We start from the raw sequence: 21,394 nt of genomic DNA, 5'->3' as shown, positions 1-21,394 counted from the left end.
ATATAAGACCAAATCTTGAAACCAGAATAGACAGTGGCACGTCTATACAATTTACTCTAAGAGTTGATGATAAAGAAAATCTTCAGGGCAATTGCTTTCTGACAGCTGTACCATAATGGAGCTTATGGAGATTAGGATTTTAAAAGAATGCTTTTTCCATTGCCTCTGACTACAAATTAATCAGAATATATAGACTAGAAAAGAACACTTGTTGAAAAATATGCCAGAGAGACAGCACACATAGGTGTGCCTCAGGGACACAGGGCTTCTAGGACATAGTCTTCCACAGCTCCAAGTAGTACACATACCCTACAAAAAAGCCCAGTTGAATGCTCAGAGGAACCTCTTCCATACATTTTTATAGAAAAAGCCTTCTAGTATATGATAACTGGTAAGTTAACCCCTCCAAATGTGTCAACGCATTCTTAAGTAATCTTTGTAGGTGCAAGCCTCTCTATAATAGTTTGTGCATTTCTCTGATGAGTTAAACAGAGGATCCTAAACTGATTTTAGATTTTTGTTGGCTCAGCAACCCAATGTTATATTGTGGGGGAGGTAAGGTTCTTTTTGTCTGCTTTGCTTCATTTTTTCCTCTATTCTCAAGCTGTCAAGTCTTCTGTTGACATTTTAGCTGTTTCCGGCAACTCGTCTTCCTTTTCCAAGTCACTTATATTCAATCTGCTGGGAGACAAAAGCAAATATGCAAGCTCGCTAAATAAAATGTGTTTAATAAGATTTCATGAAACCCAGCAAGAGAGCCAGGGGGTTTGTGCCTTCATTCATTAAATTCAATCTACAAATATTCATTAGACTTCCTTTGTGCAAGGCCTGTGATGATTCACAAGCTACGCTTGTTCTAGGCAATAGAACACTGGTGTTTGGAGTCCGTAACATTTGAAAAGTATACATCTATTTTTACAAGGCTTTTAAAATGTCTGAGTTTATGGCTAAATTATGAATGGTCAATACTGTTAATTTTGGACCTCTGAAGATTTGGTTAATTACAGAACCACTCTGCCTATGTATATATGTGAATCTTCTATGTCTCGTAAAGTATCAACACACGTAATCTCTTGTTTTGTCCACATTTGAGCTAAGGAAGGTTGGAATGTGTATCCACATCTTAGAAGACAGTGAATGGGGCTTATAAACTGGAATCACTTTAAATCCTTTAAAATATTAGACTAGAATTGACTACTTCATTAGGTCAAAGCCCATGCCCCAAGCCTTTGTCCAAGCATCAAATAACCAGTTTTTAGATCTCTTTTATTGCCATGCCTAAGATCCCATATTGCAAAGGAGACTGACCCAAGAATCAGGATTCCTGGATTGTAAGATGAAATCTGTAAGAAACTCATAGGCAAGTACCTCTGAATCCCAGGTTTGTCTCTTTTCATCTGTGAGATGAAGATGCTCATATCTACCCCACAGGATGAAATAATGTTATCTCTTAAAACACTATTATTAAATGAAGTACATTACCAATCCCCTCTGCAGCATTGGGCCTGACAAGAGATATAGCAAAATCCTTTCCTCTGTTGTAGCAGAGTCCTGCTTGCCACTTTACAGACCTATGTCTGTGCAGGGCATCAGTAACAACCTAAAGATAATAAGAGACACAAAGAAGGTATCCACGGAGGCCATCTCCCTGGATGCACCACTCAGCTCATTCCTTTTACACTAGGTTGGGCAGGAAAAGCAATTCTGGGAGAGAGTTGTTCTGAGCCTTCCCAGGAACCTTGGTGTGTTTCTCTCTTGTTGGCTGCTGGCTGGCCTAAGGTCACGCACAGGGAAGAACACCAGCTTCATCCAGACTCTTTGCAAGAATTTCAATGATGCATGCTAAAGACTAACAGATGTGCACTTTCTCCTTTTGCAGTCTGAGGCCAGACACTGGCTCCACTGGATGTGAGGCTTCTCTCAGGGGCTCAAACAGCAAGCACCCTAGAGTTCCCTCAACAGGGTAGGTTCATATGCCATGGCTTTTGTTTTAAATGTGGAGATATAATAGAGATATATAAGTGCTTAAGAGGCTAGAGTAGGCAATCCTGGGTAAATTTCTGACTCTGACACTTTCTCTCTGTGTAACTTTGCTAAATGCATTTTTGTTATCTCTAAAAATGGGATAGCTACTGCTGTGGTTTGATTGTTTGTCCCCTCTGAAGCTCATGTTGAAATGTGCCATTGTATCCGTATTAAGAGGTGAGGCCTTAAAGAAGTGATTAGGTCACAGGGGCTCCATCTTCATGAATGGATTAATGCCTTTATGTTAGGAGTAGGCTAGTTATCCTCAGAGTGGGTTTTATAAAGCTAGCCTTGCCTTTCATACTTCCTTTCTTGTTGAGCTCTCATCTATCATCATGTGTAACACAGCAAGAAGGCCCTCAAAAGATGCTGGCACAATGCTCTTCCATTTTCTATCCTCCAACACTGGAAGAAATAAACTTATTTTCTTTAAAACTTACCCAGTCTTAGGTATTCTGTTACAGCAACAGAAAACAGACTAAGATGGCAACGTTTTGTAAAGAGCTAATGAAATAATGTACAATACACATTAGCACATTGCACAAAGTATATGCCTATGATTTATTAGTCTTCTAATTCCACTAACTTACCTAGTAGATCCCATGGGAATTACTCCATTCTCTGCAAAACTTGACAATAAATAAAATCTTTGGGGCAAGTGCTTTCTGACAGTTACACCATAGGAGCTTACAGAGATGAAGAGGAAAAACAAATTTTTTGTTGTTGTTTTTGCATTGCCTCTTACAGCAAACTCAACAAGTTGCATAGAACAGATAATTGACTGGTGCTAATTAGATTCCCTGCTGCCCTATAGCCTTCCACCTTTGCTCCATGGTTCTCACGTGACTGTCCTACCATCCAGCCCTCCTTGCCCACAGTATGGACAAGGATGCTGCTCCCTCCCATTCACAGAGCCCTCCTTATCAGAAAGGAGAGCAGCACAGACAGGAGATAGCCCGGGTGGTTTCCTTTCCACTTTCAGGAGTCAACTCTCGCATTCTCTCCTAAACTCCTGAAGAATCCTCCTGACTTAGCTAGGTATGACCTTCAAGAAGGAATCATGATCACTGCCTATTGAGAGTGTTCAGAAGATATTGGGGATGTAGGTAAATGGGACATTTTACAAATCTGTAAGTGGGCCACACAATGCTCTGGGGATCCTCTTTTCAAAATCAGGAGACCTTTTAGTGATACCAAATAAACCCACAGTGGCTACAATTTGAATACTCATAGTAAGCCAGAGTACTGTGCTAAATATTTTATAGCCATTACTGATGTTTAAGGATACAGAGAGAGATTGAGTAACATTGTCAAGGACCACATCTAGAAAGTGACAAAACCAAGATCCATACCCAGTTCTGGCCAAATCCAATGGTGGTTTCTTAAACTCCTGTGCTACTGTGCATTTCCCAATCATTGTTGTTGCAAAACTGGATCAGTTTTTCAATGTTTCTCTACCTCTGACTGTTTCAGGAAAAGAAAGTAATAGCATCTGCTGTGACGTGTCCCACACATCCAGATATGCTCTTCCTGGCAGTGTGGGATGGTAACAGCTATGTTACCTCTTTGAGTCTGCTTACCATTTGTCAGAAAAGACAGTGCTAGCACTGGCTTCTTCTACCTTAACAGTGAGCTAGCTAAGAGTAATGCCGAAGATATTAATGAGATATTCTAAATAACGTTCCCAGTGTAGTCCCACCACATACAGTAAGCATATAAATCCCTATTTCCCCTTTTCTATGCCTAAGAGGTTGTCTAGGGAGAATTATGCTAAATTATTTAGGAAAAATTTACTTTCTGTCTATCATTAAGACTAATTGGGTTTCTACCTTTGAAATTTTCTAAAAACAGGTATCTGATAAAATGACAAATTGAAGGAAGATAAGAGGATATCTATATCTCTGTATCTTTCTCTATATATATTTGGTGGCATGGGGAGTTTAAATAATTTTCAAGAACTGATGTCGTGAATAACAATCTGCTTAGAAAAGAATTCTAACAAATAGTAAACATGCTGAAATGTTCAAGGAAACCTTGCCAATAATTTGACATATTTTTAGAAAGAAAGGGAAAACAAATTTGTTTTAATTTTAATAATTGTTGGTGTTATAGCATTGTCTTGTTTTCCACATTAGGCACACAGTGACTTAGAGATTCTCCATCATCAGTGTCTGAGGTCCCCGAGGCCTGTTGTGATGTTGGAAAATGTGATAGCACAGGGGCATGATTTTAAGCAGCTTTGGGGAGATGTGGAGAAGAGGTGCATTTGACCTGTGCCCTGCTCTTCTTGCTTTGAAAAATGAAAACAGGAAGTGAATCTCAAAAATCACTGTCAACAAGGTTGAAAGAAATAGAGAGGGACAGGGAATTTTTTCAAAATGTCCTTCTTGGCTCTTTTTTATAGTTTTCAAAATGACTCAAGTCACAGTCCAGTGTGGTTGGCATGGGAAGGGGTGGTTGTGCTCCATGCTGTTGTCATTGAGGACCTCGGCTCCTTCCACCCTACAATGCTTTCATCCTCAACACAAGGTTTCAATGTTTGCTGGAGAAGGAGCAGACTTTAGAACACATGTCAGATTTTAGGGCCAGGCCTGGACATGGTGATACCACTTCTAAGCAAAACTGAGTCATATCATGCGCACCTCACTGCAAAAAGAATGTGGAGTGTCTTCATGTATACCCAGGACAAAATGGAAGGCTTTCATGCACACATTTTACTGTCTCTGCTGTATGCCTTCTTTGAATTTCTTGCTTCTACCCTGGCCCTCTTCAAACTAATATCAACCCAGCAGCCAATGGAATCCTTGAAAATATATAATTTGATTATGCCACTTCTGTGCTCAAAACTCAGCAATGACTTTACAGTTCTTACAGAGTAAAAGCCTAAGTCATCACAATGACCTGTATGGCCCCCCCATGATTTGGCCTCATTATCAGCTTCCACTCCTCTCCCCTCATTCACATGCTCTAGCCATGCCCAGCGCGTTAGAATCTCTTTTCTTGCTTTGTCCTCTGCCTGGAAAGCTCTTTTCTAAATGCCTCTCTGTCCTTCTTCAAATTCAAATTTACCTTTTCAATGAGGACTACCATAGTCATCCTACCTAACACTGTAATTGTCCTTCTCCCTAACACTTCTGATCCCCTTTACCCTTCTCTCTTTCTTCCAGATCACTTGGTACCTTTTATCTAGTATGTATTGTGATTATTGTCTGTTGTTCATGCCCACCTCCCCTACACAATAACACTCTAAGTGGAAAATTTTGCACTGGTGGTTTGGGTGACAATCGAAGGGGAGATATTAAACATATTTTATTCTGTAACTGACTGCAGAGGCAAATATTTCTGTCTTTCTTGTTCTGTGACATAACCTAAGTACCTAGATTAGTGCTTGTAACACAGCAGATGCTCTATTCATCCTTGCTAAAGGAATGAATAAATGAGTTAGAAAATATGTGACTGAATGGAAAGAATGGACCCAGGACAAGGCCCTGAGACTTTGTCAATTTTTTTTGAAACAGGTTCAAATCCTGTACTTTGAACTTAATAGCTGTGGACTTTGGTAGATTCATTCTGCATATGCAATGCTCTGTTTTCTCTTCTGCAAAATGAGGGTTTTCATCACAACTATAATATCTACTTCTTAAATTCACCATAACCATTGAAACAATACATCTTACAGGAAGGGAAATAATATTAACAACAGAAGCACTAATCAGTATTATAAATCTAGGGATACGAATTACTTACTCTGCTTCTTGCACAGGTAATATGTATTTCTCTGGTATAATTCTCTGATATCTGATTGAAAACTGGGAAGGAATCCCTGGGGTAATTCTTTGGGGGAATCCTGTCACTGCTTGCCTGGTGACTTCTGACAAATAACAAGACTGCATCTGGTTGGTTTCATAGACACGCCACATGAGGGAGGTTCAGGGCTCCTTCTGAGGCAGCCAAGGCAAGCAGAGGCACACCAAGACACTGCTGCTGCACTTGCTGGGACTTTCTGTTGGAAGAGCTATCTCCCCTCTGGTTAGAAAACAAAGAATTCAAAGGCAATCTAACATCTCCACCTACCCTCTCCTTCAGGCAATCAGCTTGAATTGCCAGGCCAAACCCTGTCTGGAATGAAAATAGGAGATGGTTATCCTTAGTGCCCTCTTTTGCCTAAGAATCTTTCACTTTCTTCACTCTTGAGTTTCAGATAGGCTCCAGGAGGTGGCATTAAAGAGTGTCACTTTATCCATTCCCTGTTTGTGTTTGTGTTTGATCCATTCTCTGCACTTGTGTCCCCTGGAGGAAAGCAAAACTACTCCAACTCCACCCTGGAACTTTAATGTCAACTCTTCACCGGAGAGCTACAGAAAAGGATACTGGTGAAAAGTATGTGGCTACTTGCCATGAACAGATAAAGACTGTCTGTAACTGAACAGATACGAGTTGTCTGTAGCTACTTAAAATTGAATGACTGCCTAAAAATGCTTGAACAATTTATTCTTTCAAACAAAATGATTTTCTCTACATCGCTCTATGAGTACTACTTATCTTTTTATGTGAAAAAATTATCATGGTCATGAAGAAGCCAATCTAAACCACATCCTGCCTGAGTGGTCATCTACACTTTCAGTTATAAATTTGACATTTAGAAAATTTTCCTGAGCAAACAGGCCTTCCTCAAATTCCCATTTTTACTATGATTTTTATTTATGGTCTGTCCACCTTTTTTAAACCCATCAATAAGAAGCCTTTGCTCTTGCAGTCTGCCCTAATTAAGGAGAGTTTAGAAGTCCTATGGGAAGTCTCAGAAAGAAGTTTCCAGAGGCTATTTACAAACCTCACAGAATCTAGACAGTTTATGGAATAGGAAAGTTGGCATCTTGCCTTCTAATGGAAGTAAGATAAACATGGCCAGGTGGAAGGGAAGCTGCCCTCCAAGACCGAGTTCCAGCCTGAAGAGCCTGTCTAGCTCATCCAAAACTCTGAGAACATCTTAGAAGGAAGACTTTCAAAAAACTAAATGTTCCCATCGGTGATGGCCTCATTCCTGGCTCCTCCTTGGAACCCCTGAACTTGCCACTGAAAGCCCTGGGGAGTTATATCTTGAGCTGTGGACAAACTGATTTCAGGGGCTTTCCTTGTTACCACAGTGATATCTGGGCAACAATAAGCAATTTACCAAAGGACATGCCCCTTTTTCCTGTTATCTTCACCCCCCTGTTTTCCCAAACTGAACTGATCTGTGGGAACTGACAGACATCCCCTCAGATCACTCTCTCAGCTCCCTCTAACATTGTCCCACTTGACCTCACAAACCCACTCTTTCTCTCTGTGCCTTTGACCTGACGAGACCTCATTACCGCTGCTATGCATTGATTTCCTACTAAGGTCCAGGCCCTGTGCTTGGAGACTCGCGTGTATAGCATCACTTAATCCTCATATACTATTGGGGTGGGTTCCAACATTATTACTATTTCACACAGGAGGAAGCTGAGAAGTGAAAAGTTTAAGAGACCTAACAGAGATTGCACAGCAAGAAAGTGACAGAGATGGTCAGTTAATAATGAATGTTTTTTTCCCCCCTTAATTCTTCTCTTTGAACTTCCTTGAGCATCTATTTCATCATCTCTTGGAAGACGCTGATGGACATGGAATGTCACAGCAGTTGTGACTATGAGCAACTCCTTCTTTCTCTCTGAATCCGTTTCCCCTCCTGTAAAATAATATGATGGGGTTAAGCTTTGTCTATGCCCCAGTGACCTGGGATTCCAGGGATGCACATGATGGTCTTTGAAGCTTAAACATCCCAATTTGAAAACTCTCACATATTTGATTCATTAAACTTCCTGAGAAGTTACCAGCTGACAATGCTATATAGCTCAGAAAGAGAAATTGGGAACATTTTAGTCTAGAGGTCAAGAGAAATTAGACCAGATGCAGAGCTTGGTCACTAAACATTTTTGTGATCTTTGGTAAGATGAAAAAATCATTAGGTCCTTAAATAATTATAGTATAGATAAGAACTGGGGAGATTCCAGCTCACATTCTGACTCTGTCACTAGGTTATTGTATGATCTTGGGCGAGTCACCAAAATTCTTGGGAATCTGTTTTCTCATCAATAAAGTAGAGACACTAATGATCATGGTTACCTCCAATGATTCTTGAAAGGAACAACTTGGCCCCACAGGTGTGATTAATCTCTGACTAGCCCATCACAGCCTGTGCATGCAAAAGTACACAACTAAAGATCCAATATACTCCCTTCTTTGCAGCCATAGCGAGTTGACCTCTTATGGACATAACTCTAGGCAATAAAAATAGAAAAGGATGGGAGGTGATTGGCTTTCTTCCCCCCAACTGCCTGACCATTAATGGAATTGAGCAAGAACAGAATCTCTCATCCCTTGCAGTTGATCTTCTGAGCCAGCAAGACCCAGGAAATGATGCCCATTGAAAACACTAATTTTGTTTCTTCGCCAGTGATTTTAAATACGTATTTAATCTTAAGCTTCTCCATTTTTGGACTGAACATTGTTTGAAAGCTCCACTTAAATTTACTACTTTCTCCTCTCTTGAAGCAGATTTGTCTTTGGATAACCTTGAATAAGAATGGCAAACAAAGACGTATTCAAAAGCTCTGTTAAACTTTCCAAAGCAATGGCCCCCGGTGGGACAGTAGCTTTGACTTTTATTTGAATCCATGTCTCTAGGCACAGAGGCAACATGCACCCAGAAATGTGCTTTCCCAGCATGCTTTGCTCCAGGGTCATACCCTCTTGGGTATTAGTTATTCTTAGCTCCTAAGATCAAAACTAAAGTTACATAAAAGCTAAAAATGGATGATTTGTCACCCAGCAAGCACCAATATAATGCAACCACAAGGAAAGATGCGTTAAGCAGAGCTTGTCCTTTTCTCAGAGATAATTTTCTCTAATGCCTTGTAAGTTACTGTTTTTGTTTTCTGACAAATCCTTCCTGACCCAGAGTGCTAAGCCCCGCCCTTTATTTCTCCTTTACAAGCCCAGCGGCTCTTTCCTCTCAGTAAAATGTGGTTTCCTTGTTGTTCATGAAGAATTGTGCTTCCTCACTTGGGCAGGTGCTGTGACTCTGAGTGGACCAGGATTGGCATCATCCACTGGCTGCCACCCTCACCCCCAGCCAGCATATTTGCTGGTCTTGTTTCTAGGGCCCCAGACCCTAGCAAGTCCATCCCAGCTGACCTCTGGAGCAACAGCAAACTCAAATCTGGTTTCCTGAGGACTGGCTTCCCGGAAAAGATAAAACTGTGTCCTGATCTATTCTATCTTTTCAAAAAATGCCCTCAGCTTGCCCATTTGTTGGTCATCACCAAGGAAACAGTAGCCTATGTATAGACGCCAGCTATGAGTATTTTTATCTTCTGTGCTACTTAATAATATAGACAAATAAGAATACTAACAAGATCACTTAATGTAAAAGAAAAAATACTTTAAACACTAATAATAGATTTATACAACTACTAATAATAGCTCTTATACACATACTAATAATAACACTAACGAAACGAGTAAGAATATTGTATCTACCATATACTAAAAACTTACTGTGTGTCAAACACTCTGACATGCATTTTTCTTGCACTACCTCTAGGTTGCTGTGAGTGGATCAGGTAATATTCATTTTGTACATAAATAAATTAAGGTTCCAAAAGGTTAAATAACTTGCCTACATCCTATAGCTAATGAAGGCCAGAGTCAAGATAAACACTCAGGCCTGACTGGGCAAGTCATGCATTTAATTACTGTCTTCTTCTCATCCAGGTGGTCAGGTAAGTCATCTGTGTGAAAGAGGTGGAATTTGGTCTTCTGCCCTAATGAAAGAATTAGCATAAAGAAAGATTTGTGTTAGATCGTAGTTACCAATTCTACTGGGTTTGACTCCCTCCATCTTCACTAATAAACATCTCAATTATTTCATGGTGAATAGTCCTGGGCAAATATCCAGACACTGTTTGAACCAAATAAATGATGTGGCCTCGTTATATAGATTGGGAAAATACAATCTCTTGGGCTGCATGTTTTTTAAATCTCATCTTTATCTATTAGGCTAGGAGTCTATGAACAGAAAGAAGGAAGGACAGAAAGAAGGAAAGAAAAAAAGAAAAAACAAATGGAGGGAGAGAGGGAAAGAGAGAAGGAAGGCAGTAAAGAAAGGGGGAGGTAGAGTGGCATTTATTTGTAATCGTAGTTAACATTTACTAAATCTGTTAAAAGTACAAACCCAGCAGTAAGAGCTCTATGTATGCAATCTAATTTAATCCCTCCAGTAACCTTGATGTAAATGAGAAAAGATGATCCATTGTGAGGTTAAGAAATTCCTCAAGGTCACATGACTGGTAAGTGGTAGAGATGGGATCGAGATCCAGAGTTGTTTGCCCAGAGACTCTGCACATCACCACAATGCTATAATGTCTTGTACGTGGCAGGCAATGTGCTACACATTTCAGATTGCATTGTGTACAATGCTGCAGTACTTAATATCTCATGGAGCTTCCTTTCCTTTCTCAGCCATTCATTAAGTCACTCACTTGACTATTTAGCAAGATATATAAGGCCCTGTTTGATGTGTTCTTTGCCTAGATCTCCAGCCTTAGTGCTTATCCACCCAGTACTTTCATTTAGTCATCCAGCCAAGCTGGACTTCTTACAGATTTCTTACCTTTGGTTCACTGTCATAGGCTCTCTTCCTGGAGCACCTCTCCCTGCACATTCGCTCTGCTCACACCTTTTATACTTTCAATATTCGGCCTGTGAATTGCCTCATCCAGGCTCCGCAACTTGCCATAGATGCCTCCCGTATTAATTTCCTCCACATCCTGAGTTTCTCTCCACCATGGCAGTCACTGCACTGTACACTCCATAAGGTTGGCTATGTCTGTCTCTCTCCTCCAAGACTTTGAAGTCCTTGAAAGCAGAGAGTATATTATATACAGTATTGAATCCCTACTACTCAACATAGTATCTGATACCCAGAAGAATTCTAAGGATATTTCCAACATCAATGAGTGAGTGCATAACTTGCTGGCTGGATGGTTGAATGGAGTGAGCAAAGGAACAAAATTAGAGAATTGTTGCAATGAATTGTTGCAGATGCTAAAGCTTAGGCAATGTACTAAGCTGTAACCCTTGAGAGACCAGAAAAACTACAGAGAGGAAAACACAATACGGATTTAGACAAGTTAAGAAACAAGAGAAACACATAAAAGCTCATCAAGTGCAACCCTCTTAACGAATAAAGAAATCCAGGCACAGAGAAGAGGAGTAGCCAGTCAATGATTTATAGCTAAATGGAGAATAGAACCAGGTCTCATGGTTCCCAGCCCATTGTTCTCTATCTTTCCTTTATCTTGAGATGCACGGAATGGGATGCTGCCCACATAAAATATTTGTTCTAATGAGGAGACTGGGGTTGCAATGAATTTCTTTTAATGAGAGGAAGTGCATGGAGTGGCAAAGCCAGCAGTGTCTAGCCAATAAAAGGCAATAATGAGCGCTGCAGTTAAAGTTAGACTGGGCCAATAGGAAGTGCATCTAATTCCCTAGGAAAGAAGTAGGATGCAGAAACCCACCCCGAACAGAAACATGATACAACATCAGAAGATGCCCAGAACTCCAGGTTACTGCCCTGATTATTTGAATGGTCTTTCTGATGACTCTTGGTTGTAACATATGTCTATAATTTCAGATGTAGATAAGGATCAGATCGTGAAAGGCCTTGCATTCCTTTCTTTGGCCGGCAAGACCTTTCATAATCTGATCCTTCCTATCTTCCTATTCCTTTTCTCTCTCCCTTTCTCACTAGGCTTTAGCCACACTGGCCTGATTTCCTATTTTCCCCCCAAATTACACCAAATTCTTTCTTGCCTCCGGGTCTTCTTACTTGCTTTTCTCCGTACATAGACTATTACGTACCTAAACTATTCAAAAGGCTGGTTCTTTTTCATCTTTAATGTTTAAGATCAAATAATGTGTCCTCAAAGAGGGCATCTGTAATTATCCTTGCTGAAGTAGCTTCCTGCAGTTCACCCCTAAGAGTTACTCTCTGTTTATTTCCTTCATAATATCCTTTATTATCCAAATTCACTGTGTCTTTCTAATCAGTTGTTCATTGACTGCCTCCTCTAAGCTAAGGTAAGATCCTGGAGAACACGGATCTTACCAGTCCTGTCCACCATCAAATCTCCTAGTGCCCAGAAGAGTACTTGTTGCTTCAAAGTTATCTAAAATATGTGGCTCACAGATAAATTAGCAAATTCATATAACAGAGGATTATAGATTATCTCTTAGGCGCAAAATATTGTGATGAGCACTCAGCAGACAAAGAGGTGAATTAATTACAGCATGTGCTAGGAAGGATTTTATAGAATGGTAGAGAAGCTAATTCTGGCAATAAGTAGTAAAGAAATATAACTCTGGTGCAATGTAGACATGAATGGAGTCAAAAGAGAGACGCAGATAAAATGATGAGGGTGATTGATGGGAGATGTTACCTCCCAATAGACTTAGAGCCTGGGAGAATAGGTAGAATTGTCACAAAGACAGAAAGAAGAAGGTAAGATTCCCTGCTGAGCTGAAAGCTTTAGGAAGACAAAGATAAACACTATGTCGCTCATTGTTTTATCCCCAGAGTCAACAATGGTGCCTCGCACATAAGGAGGATTTGACGAATGTACATCAAGTAAATAAGTGGATACACAAATGACCTTATTGCAATAGAGAGACCTTTTGAAGATATATTAAAATATGCTTATGTTTGCTTAAGGGAAAAAATAGTCCCTTGTTCCTATTATATGCCATTTGTAATAAAATTTCATTTCTATTAAAGCAAAGAAGCACCCTCTTCCTCTATTTGCACCCACTCAAATTCCAGGATTCTTGGTTTGGCAATAAATTAGCATTGAGGAAGAAGTTAATCCTCATCTGTCCATATGCTGTCATCAAAGAATTGGTAGTTAACAATCCTGGGAGAGAAGGGACCTTTCTATGCTCAAATCTGATTGTGGCTGTAAAGATAGATGAAGATGCACACACAAGAGGAGCAGCCATGAAGACTAAGAAAAGCTTTCACAATTTCTGTTCCGTGTGCTCACTCTTTTAAGAGCTTTGTTGAGGCCTAATTTATATCCCAGAAAGTTCATTCATCTTAAGTGCAAAAAAGAAAAACATCAATGATCTTTAGTAAATTTGTAGAGTTGTACAATCATTATTATAATCCAATTTTAAGGCCAGGTGTGGTGGCTCATGTCCGTAATCCCAGCACTTTGGGAGGCCAAGGCGGGCAGGTCACTGTAGCCCAGGAATTCGAGACAAGACTGAGCCATATGGTGAAATCCCGTCTCCATAAAAAATACAAAAATTAGCTGGGCATGGTGGTGCATGTCTGTAGTCCTAGCTACTCAGGAGGCTGAGGCGGGAGAGTCATCTGAGCCCAGGAGATCGAGGCCACAGTGAGCTATGACCGTGCTACTGCACTCTAGCCTGGGTAACAAAATGAGTCCCTGTCTCAGAATAATAATAATAATAATAATAATAATCCAATTATAAAACTTTCCCATCACCCCAGGAATATCCTTCATTGCCCTTGAAGTCACTCCCTATTCCCACTCCCAGCTTCGGGCAAAAACGAATCTGCATTTTATCTCTGACCATTTACCTTCTCTGGACATTTCATATAAATGGAATTGTATAGGTACGCATCCTTAAGTTTATATCAAAATGTTGTGCCTCTTTGCTTTTTACAGGAAGAATCTGAGCAGGGTTAAATCATCTGCTGTAGAGTCATAATCCTTTTCTTGCATGTCTGACTTACCCTCTGTGTTTATAATTTCTTTATCCGTAAAATGGGATTTACAATATTCCCACAAATGACTAAGGCATTTGGCATAATGTCGGTAAACAGTACATTCTCACTGAATCATAATTGCTATTATTGTTGTTATTATTATTATTCCATCACAGTTCAGCAAGGCCAGGATAGGAAAATAAGAAAAGGAATTCCATGAAAATCTACACAGATGGCATATTAAAAGGACAGAAATATTTCCATTCAGGTCCTAGCAGAAGGGAGCTTGTATTCATTCCAGGGCTTTCTGTTCCCATTTCTTCTTTGGGGTTAGGATATGGATAGATGTGAGTAGCCTTTTCATTCACCACTGATTTACTGCCAAAGAAATGATTCTGGAATCTGAGTAGATGTGAGTAGAAGAAGAGGGTGTTTTTCTGTTTTGAAAGAAATGAAAGGAGATCTTTAATATGAGATCCAGGTGACAAGGACAGGGGACTGGTATTCCCATTAAGCAGACATAGCAGTGTTTTCATGTCTCACTATGGCATAGCCATTAACAAGAAGGTTTAAAAAATATATTTCTATATTAAGACTCTAGTGGAAATAAAGTTTTTTTTTTTCCTGAGGAAAATGATTTCTTCCTCCTTTCAAGCTAAAGAGAAAATGTGTAGTCCCTGATTTGAAGTCAGGAGATCAAGATTCTGTTGCTGGCTCTATCTCTGGAGCTGTTGACTTTTAATAAATCAATTCCCCTACCTGGGCGAGGGTTTAATATAGCTGTTAAAAAAGAGAGACTTGATCTTTCTCCAAGGTAAGACTGGTTATAAGGCTATGGGGTTCTTAAGGTGAAGGCAGGACTAATGGAAAAGAACATGGAGATGCTGACTTTCCTATAATATTATGTTATTTCATGGATCACAGGTTTGGGTTGGACAAAGCTTACTTCCTTACAAATGATAGAACATTTACAGCTCCTTTACTTTAAAGCAGGATTGAGCAAGCTTAAGTCCTATGGACGTACCTTTTTTATTTTATTTTTAATTTTTGGTAAATAAGGTTTGGTTGGAATGCAGCTGTGCCTGTTTGTGTACATATTGTCTATAGTAAAGCCTAAAATGTTTACTGTTTGGTCCAGGACAGAAAATAGTTTGTGGACCTCTGGTTTAAACTTTTGATTGATTTCACAAACCACTCAAAAAAAATGTAAAAATAGCTACAATATATAATAATAATTGAACATTTTAGAAAGTCATGAGTACTGGGTAATGTGAGTTGGCTAAGGTCACAGAGTTAGTAAAAACAGTAAGGAAAAAGGGACAGTATAAGAGCAGGAGGAGGGGGATAATGATGATTGCGTTTATTGAGTGCTTAAGGAAGCAAGATAATAATCTAAGTGTTTTATGCTAATATGTTTAACACTCACAACTGTCATCTTATCTCAAGTTCATAAATCAGGACAATAAGGCCTGGGAGCTTAAGAAACTTGACCAAGGTCATAAAAACTAGTAAGTCCTGACTTGGAAGATGGAACTGCTATAGGATTTCTGGGGTGTTGATTTTTCTGGCTGGAAAGCTCTGTGGCTGTGGCACCTTTGCCCAAGTTCTTATCCTGCATGCAGGAAGAATGAGGTACACAGAGAAGTGAAGGGTGAAGAAAAGAGTCTTATTTAGTGTTATAAAAGCTCAGAGGAGTGGGCAGCTATTCTTTCTAGGCAGGTCGTCCTGTCAAGTGTTCAGCTCTCAGCAGAGAGGAGGCTCTGAAGAGAGTGGCTCCTCTCCACAGGCAAGTCATTGGAATATCTCTGCAGGTCTCCCATCCCATCTTCTCCAGCTGTCAGCAAAGAGGGTGCCCCTCTCTGCAGCTGGTCATCTCCTCATCTCTCAGTTCTCTGCTGTCCTCTGCTCTCTTTCTGCTCTGGCAGTCCTCTATCCTGCTCTGACTCAGCCCAGGACTTGTATGGACCTCAGAGGGGAGGAAGTACATGTTGATTGGTCCATGGGCAGCCATGGGAGGACCTGATAGAGGCACTACAAGGGTGGGCCTTATTGGGGTCCCCACCTCTTCCCCCCAGAAATCTGTCTGCCTCCTATTCCCATTCATGGACCCGGGGCTTGGCTCTAACCCAGATCCAAGATCAGATGAATTGCTGAGAGCAGAAAGAGGCAGGCAGTGGGAACGGACACCCCTGAGCCTGAAGGGATGTTGGGGCTCCTTCCTGGGGCATGCGAGGGTGCAGGCTGTAGAGACACCTGGGTCCTGTGCCTGGGAGGCTGGCCGCAGCTGCACTCAGGAGCTCTCACTCTGCCAACTCAAAAGGAGCAGGGCTCTTGCTTGTCCCCAGCCCTGACTGCCTCCTGGAGCCAGAGGCCCAGGGCAGCTGTACCTGAGAGGGCAGATCCTGCCTATTCCCAGTTCCCCCAGGAGCACAGGGAGTCTGGGATCCAGAGCTGCAGATTGGGCGGCTATAGCTCTGCCCAGGAGAGTGGGGCTCCTGCCTGCTCCATAGAACAGGAGGCCTGGGTTTGCAGCTGTGGTTTGGGCAGCTGCAGTTGCACAAGGAGCTCTCATTCCAACTCAGAAGGGGCAGGGCTCCCACCCTAGCTGCACATCCCTACTGAAGATGGCATGATGGCAACAGCCAATGCCATCCTTCCCCTCTCTGAATAGGTACACCTAACTACTGTTAAGATAGAGATGATGACCTCTCTTAACTGCTTCATGCTGACAAGGAGCATTGTTCTGGGAAAACGAGTCAAGTCTCTCTCTCTCAGAGTGTCTGAGATAGAGATAGGGAACTTCTTGAGAACTGGGGCAAAGGTGACTCTTTTATGTGTAAGCAAAGAGACTGGCAGCATTTTGTCCCTGCCCGAGAGCTCTGTGGAACTTTGAACTTGTTAGATGATTTAGGGTATCTGGCAGAAGAAATGTCTAAGCAGAAAAGCATTCAAGAGGTGACTTGGGTATTGCTAAAAGCATTCTGTTTTAAAAGGGAAACAGCATAAAAATTTTGAAAAATTGCAGCCTGATGATGCAGTAGAAAAGGAAAATGCCTTTGAGGGGAAATTCAAACCAGCTGCAGAAATTTGCATAAGTAGCAAGGAGCCTAATGTTAATCCCTAAAACCATAGGGAAAATGTCTCCTCGCCATGTCAGAGGCCTTCACAGCAGCCCCTCCCATCACAGGCCCAGAGGCCCAGGAGGAAAAAGTGGTTTCATGGGTTGGGCCCAGGTTCTGTATGCTGTGTGCAGCCTAAGGATTTGGTGCTTTGTGTCACAGCCACTCTAGCCATGGCTGAAAGATGCCAATGTACAGCTCAGGCTAAGGCTTCAGAGGGTGGAAGCCTTGGCAGCTTCCACATGGTGCTGAGCCTGCAGGTACACAGAAGTTAAGAACTGAGATTTGGGAACTTCTGCCTGGATTTCAGAAGATATATAGAAATGCCAGGGTTACCAGGCAGAAGTTTACTTCAGGGGCGGGGCCCTCATGGAAAATTTATGCTAGAGCAGTGTAGAAGGGACATGTGAGATTGGAACCCCACAGAGAGAATCAAGCAATTCTCTTGCTTCAGCCTTCTGAATAGCTGGGATTACAGGCACCCACCACCATGTGCAGCTAAGTTTTGTATTTTTAGTAGAAGTAGAGACTGGGTTTCACCATGTTGGCCAAGCTGCTTTTAAACTCCTGACTCAGGTGATCCACCTGCCTTGGCCTCCCAAAGTGCTGGGGTTACAAGTATGAGCCACCACACCTGGCTGAGCCCAAGGCTTTTATGGACCTCAGAGGGGAAGTACATATGAATGGGTCCATGGGTGGTCATGAGTGAGCCAGAAGAGGCCCTATGAGTCCCCACTCTGGTTGGAGAAACTGGCAGCCCAGCACCCAGCCTTTGAGCCCTCCCTGGCCTGAGGGTGGGGCCTTACTGGGGACCTGTCCCTTTCTGCCCAGGACTCTGTCTGCCTCTTGCTGCCATTCATGGCCCCTTGACTTGGCTTCAACCCCACTTCGAGATCAGAGAGGCCAGGAGCACAGAGAGGCCAGGCAGTGGGAACAGACACCTCTGAGCCTATAGGGACAGAGGAGAGATCCTTCCTGGGGCACCCGAGGATGCAGGCTGCAGAGACAGTCCTGTGCTTAGGAGGGTGGTTGGATCCACAGCTGCAGCTTGGGGGGCTGTAGCCCAACCCAAGAGGGCGGGGCTCCTGCCCGCTCCCTCGAGCAGGGAGGCCTGGGTTTGCAGCTGTAGTTTGGGTAGTTGCAGTGGCAAGGGGAATGCCCATGCCAGCTCAGGAGGGGCAGGGCTCCCGCTTACTCCATGGAGTATGCAGCCACAGCTGTGCTTCCCTGCTGTAGCAGGCATAATGGCAGCAGGCACTGCTGTCAGAACTACATATCTGAGTAAAATTTCTCTGTTGTAAATGATGAGACAACATTACAGAGAATGGAAGAGGCTTGCACAAAATTCCTTATGGCAAAGGAATAGGGAAACCAGCTTCCTTACTCCATGACCAGTATTTCTGCTGTTGTGGCATAACCCATCTATCTGCTAACTCATGGTAGATGTATGTGCCTATATATAACCTATTTTACTGACCAATTCTAGGTTGTCAGATTTAAGAAACAAAAAGCACATCTTGTCTTTCTTTTCCTAGAACCCTAGCATACAGAAGGCACACAACAAATGCCTAATAATGATAGTAAATATTTACTGATATAATATGATGCGACAATCAATTATTATAGCACTTTATGTGGCCTATACTCTGTCCTTAAAACAGTCCTATATGTTAGGCACTTTCATTATCCATGTTATATGCAAACATTTAAAATGATGAAATGAAGACTCAGAAGCTCAGTAATGTTCTCATGGTTTCAAGTGAACTTGGGCAGCTGACCATGCTCTAAGACCTGGTCACACAGTGTGGTCCACAGACAGCAGCCATGACAGCTGGTTAGAAATGCAGATTCTCAGGCCTGTTGAAGCATGATCTGCATTTTAATAAGATCCTCAGGTGATCTGTGTGCACATTGAAGTTTGAGAATCTCTGCTCTAAGTCAGCAGGCTCTTTGTTGATCAAAAAAAAAAAAAAAAAAAAAGAAAAGAAAAGAAATGGATGAGTGCTTTCTGGGCGATGCAAGAAGCAAAGTGGTCAGATGAAAATTGTGTTCTAAAGAAAACGATCAAAGCTTCCATTACTATAAATTACACCTGTTCCAAAAACGAATTCCCCCCCCCCGCCCCCAGAATCTATACTGATTTCACTGCCCCTACAGGTCTAAGGTCTATATTTATACACTGAGCACCATGATAAATGCAGAGGCAAATGCTTCAGGACTGAGTAACAGAGCTATAACTCGGCCTGGGCTTTGCTCGTGACGCATCCAAAGTGTGTTTTTAGGCAAGAGGCAGAGAGGAAATTGCCATCTGCTTGGTAACTTGTGAGTTACTATTTCCCGAAAATCTAAGCTTTTTCCAATTCCATTAACGTGAATAAAAAATACAAACTTAAGGAAATAGTTACTGTTGCCCCTGGAAAATGTTCCTGACTTTCTTGACATCTTCAGAGACGGCAGGGACTACCAGGACTCATTCAAGGGGCTAGAATTTTGTGCTTGGTTATTATTATTTTTTCATATTTTTAATATAAATTATCATCAAATAATCAAAATTAGTGTTTTGGCCTAAATCATCTCTCTTCCTTGGTCCATGGACATGCCCTCCACTGATTCAGGGAGATGAGAATCTGAGTAAGCATCTTACCTCTATTTCCATTAGAAGGTAGAAAAGACAAGTCATCTCCTTCTTTTGTAACTACATCCTTTTGGGTCTTAGGCTGCAACTCCTCCAACATCAGTTTTCTCAATGGTCAGATAAAGATGGTCGTATCTATCATTATGGATCTTCATGAAGATAATTTTCCTTTATTATGCTAATCTATTCATAGAGTTACTAACCTAGTTGTTTCTCCACAATCATGAGGGTAATAAGACCCTGTGAGCTAATCAATCTTCAGATCCTTCTCTCAACTAGTCTGATTCAGTAGGTCAAGGATAAGGTGCAGAAGCTGGCATTATAAAGATGTTTTCCAAATGATTTTAAACCAGATGTTCTATATGCAATAATTTGATATATCTCTCCAATTGTTCTTGGCCACGTAGTAACAATTTTAACTCCCTAAGGCAAATATAAGTCCCCAAAACAAGTTAAGCCCAAATTTGAAATGGTACTTTAGCACTTGTGAGCAATTCTATGATATGTTCTTATGGGTCTGAACCTCAAAAAATAGAGTGGAAAAAAAAAGAAAACTCAAAGAGGCAGGACCAACCAAGGCTTGAAAAGCTTTGCCTTGGATCAGGGTGGGAATGAGTTAAATGTATCCATTTGAGTCTCAGGTCTTAATCTAGCTCACAGTTGAGGAACCACTACTCTACTACTCTGCTGCAACACTGCAGGGAAAGGGCTTAACACATCCTACCTCTGTCAGAGGCTCTGCTCAATGTGCCGAAACTATTATTAAAATGGCAGCAGATTCTACTCAGGTTTTAAAAAACTTGTCATTGTCAACAACTGGATTTAGATTTCTTTTTACTTTCAGGGGTAGCTGTTCTATTCCTACGATCCCTCAGAGCTGACAATGGTGCTAACTTCTCCAAGACTGCCTGGTAATCACACCCTGCTTGTTTTTCACTTGGCTCATGGAACATTCATTTATTTACTCTGTAAAAGCAGATCTCAGGACAGGGGAATATCTTACCATTCGTTATCATAACTCGGCTACTTTCAGATTACTACTTGTCTTTCTCTCCCACATCCAAAGTTCCTTCTGTTCCTTTTATTTTTAATCAAGATTCAAAATAAAAAGTTGCATGCTAACTACTAAGTTTCAGATCTTGTCATAATTGCAGTAATATAAAAATTCAATTTTTATTATATTAATAATACTAATAAAAGCTCTTAAGTGTCAAAAACTATGTTAAGCAGTTTTTACATTATGTAATTTTTCTCACACAATGTGACATTGTGTGATTAATTTTTACAACAATCTGGGTAAATCATATGTTATCATTCTTACTAAGGATTTTAAATTAAGAGGTAACTGATATGGTTGGCTTTGTATCCCTACCCAAATCTCATCTTTAATTATAATCCACATAATCCCCACATGTCACGGAGAAACTAGGTAAAGGTAATTGGATCATGGGGGGCAGTTTCCACCATGCTGTTCTCATGCTAGTGAGTGAGTTCCCACAAGATCTGATGGTTTATAAGTGTTTGGTAGTTCCTCCTGCATTCATTATCCTTTCTGCCACCTTGTGAAGAAGGTGCCTTCTTTACCCTTTGCCTTCCACCATGATTGTAAGTTTCCTGAGGCCTTTGCAGCCATGCTGAACGCAGAGTCAATTAAACCTCTTTCCTTTCTAAATTACCCAGTCTTGGGCAGTTCTTTATAGCAGTGTGAGAACAGACTAATACAGTAACTGACACAGGTTAATTGATCCAGTCAAGTTTTGAACCCAGGTCCATCAGAGACCAAAGTTGGGTGTTTTGTCA

At 41.3% G+C, this 21,394-nt stretch overlaps 1 non-coding gene across 1 annotated transcript; it reads right to left on the bottom strand.

The window, feature by feature from the left end:
- Positions 1–300: 300 nt before the first annotated feature.
- Positions 301–20,672, bottom strand: DELEC1. The gene is made up of 3 exons (XR_005196297.1): positions 20,598–20,672; positions 1,483–1,600; positions 301–681 (listed from the first exon to the last, which is right to left on the bottom strand). It is a non-coding gene; the product is annotated as an uncharacterized DELEC1 (transcript).
- Between the last annotated feature and the right edge of the window lie 722 nt (positions 20,673–21,394).

The sequence above is a fragment of the Cebus imitator genome, unplaced genomic scaffold, assembly GCF_001604975.1.
Source record: "Cebus imitator isolate Cc_AM_T3 unplaced genomic scaffold, Cebus_imitator-1.0 Scaffold320, whole genome shotgun sequence".
NCBI lineage: Eukaryota > Metazoa > Chordata > Mammalia > Primates > Cebidae > Cebus > Cebus imitator.
This window is presented reverse-complemented; position numbering and strand designations above follow the sequence as displayed.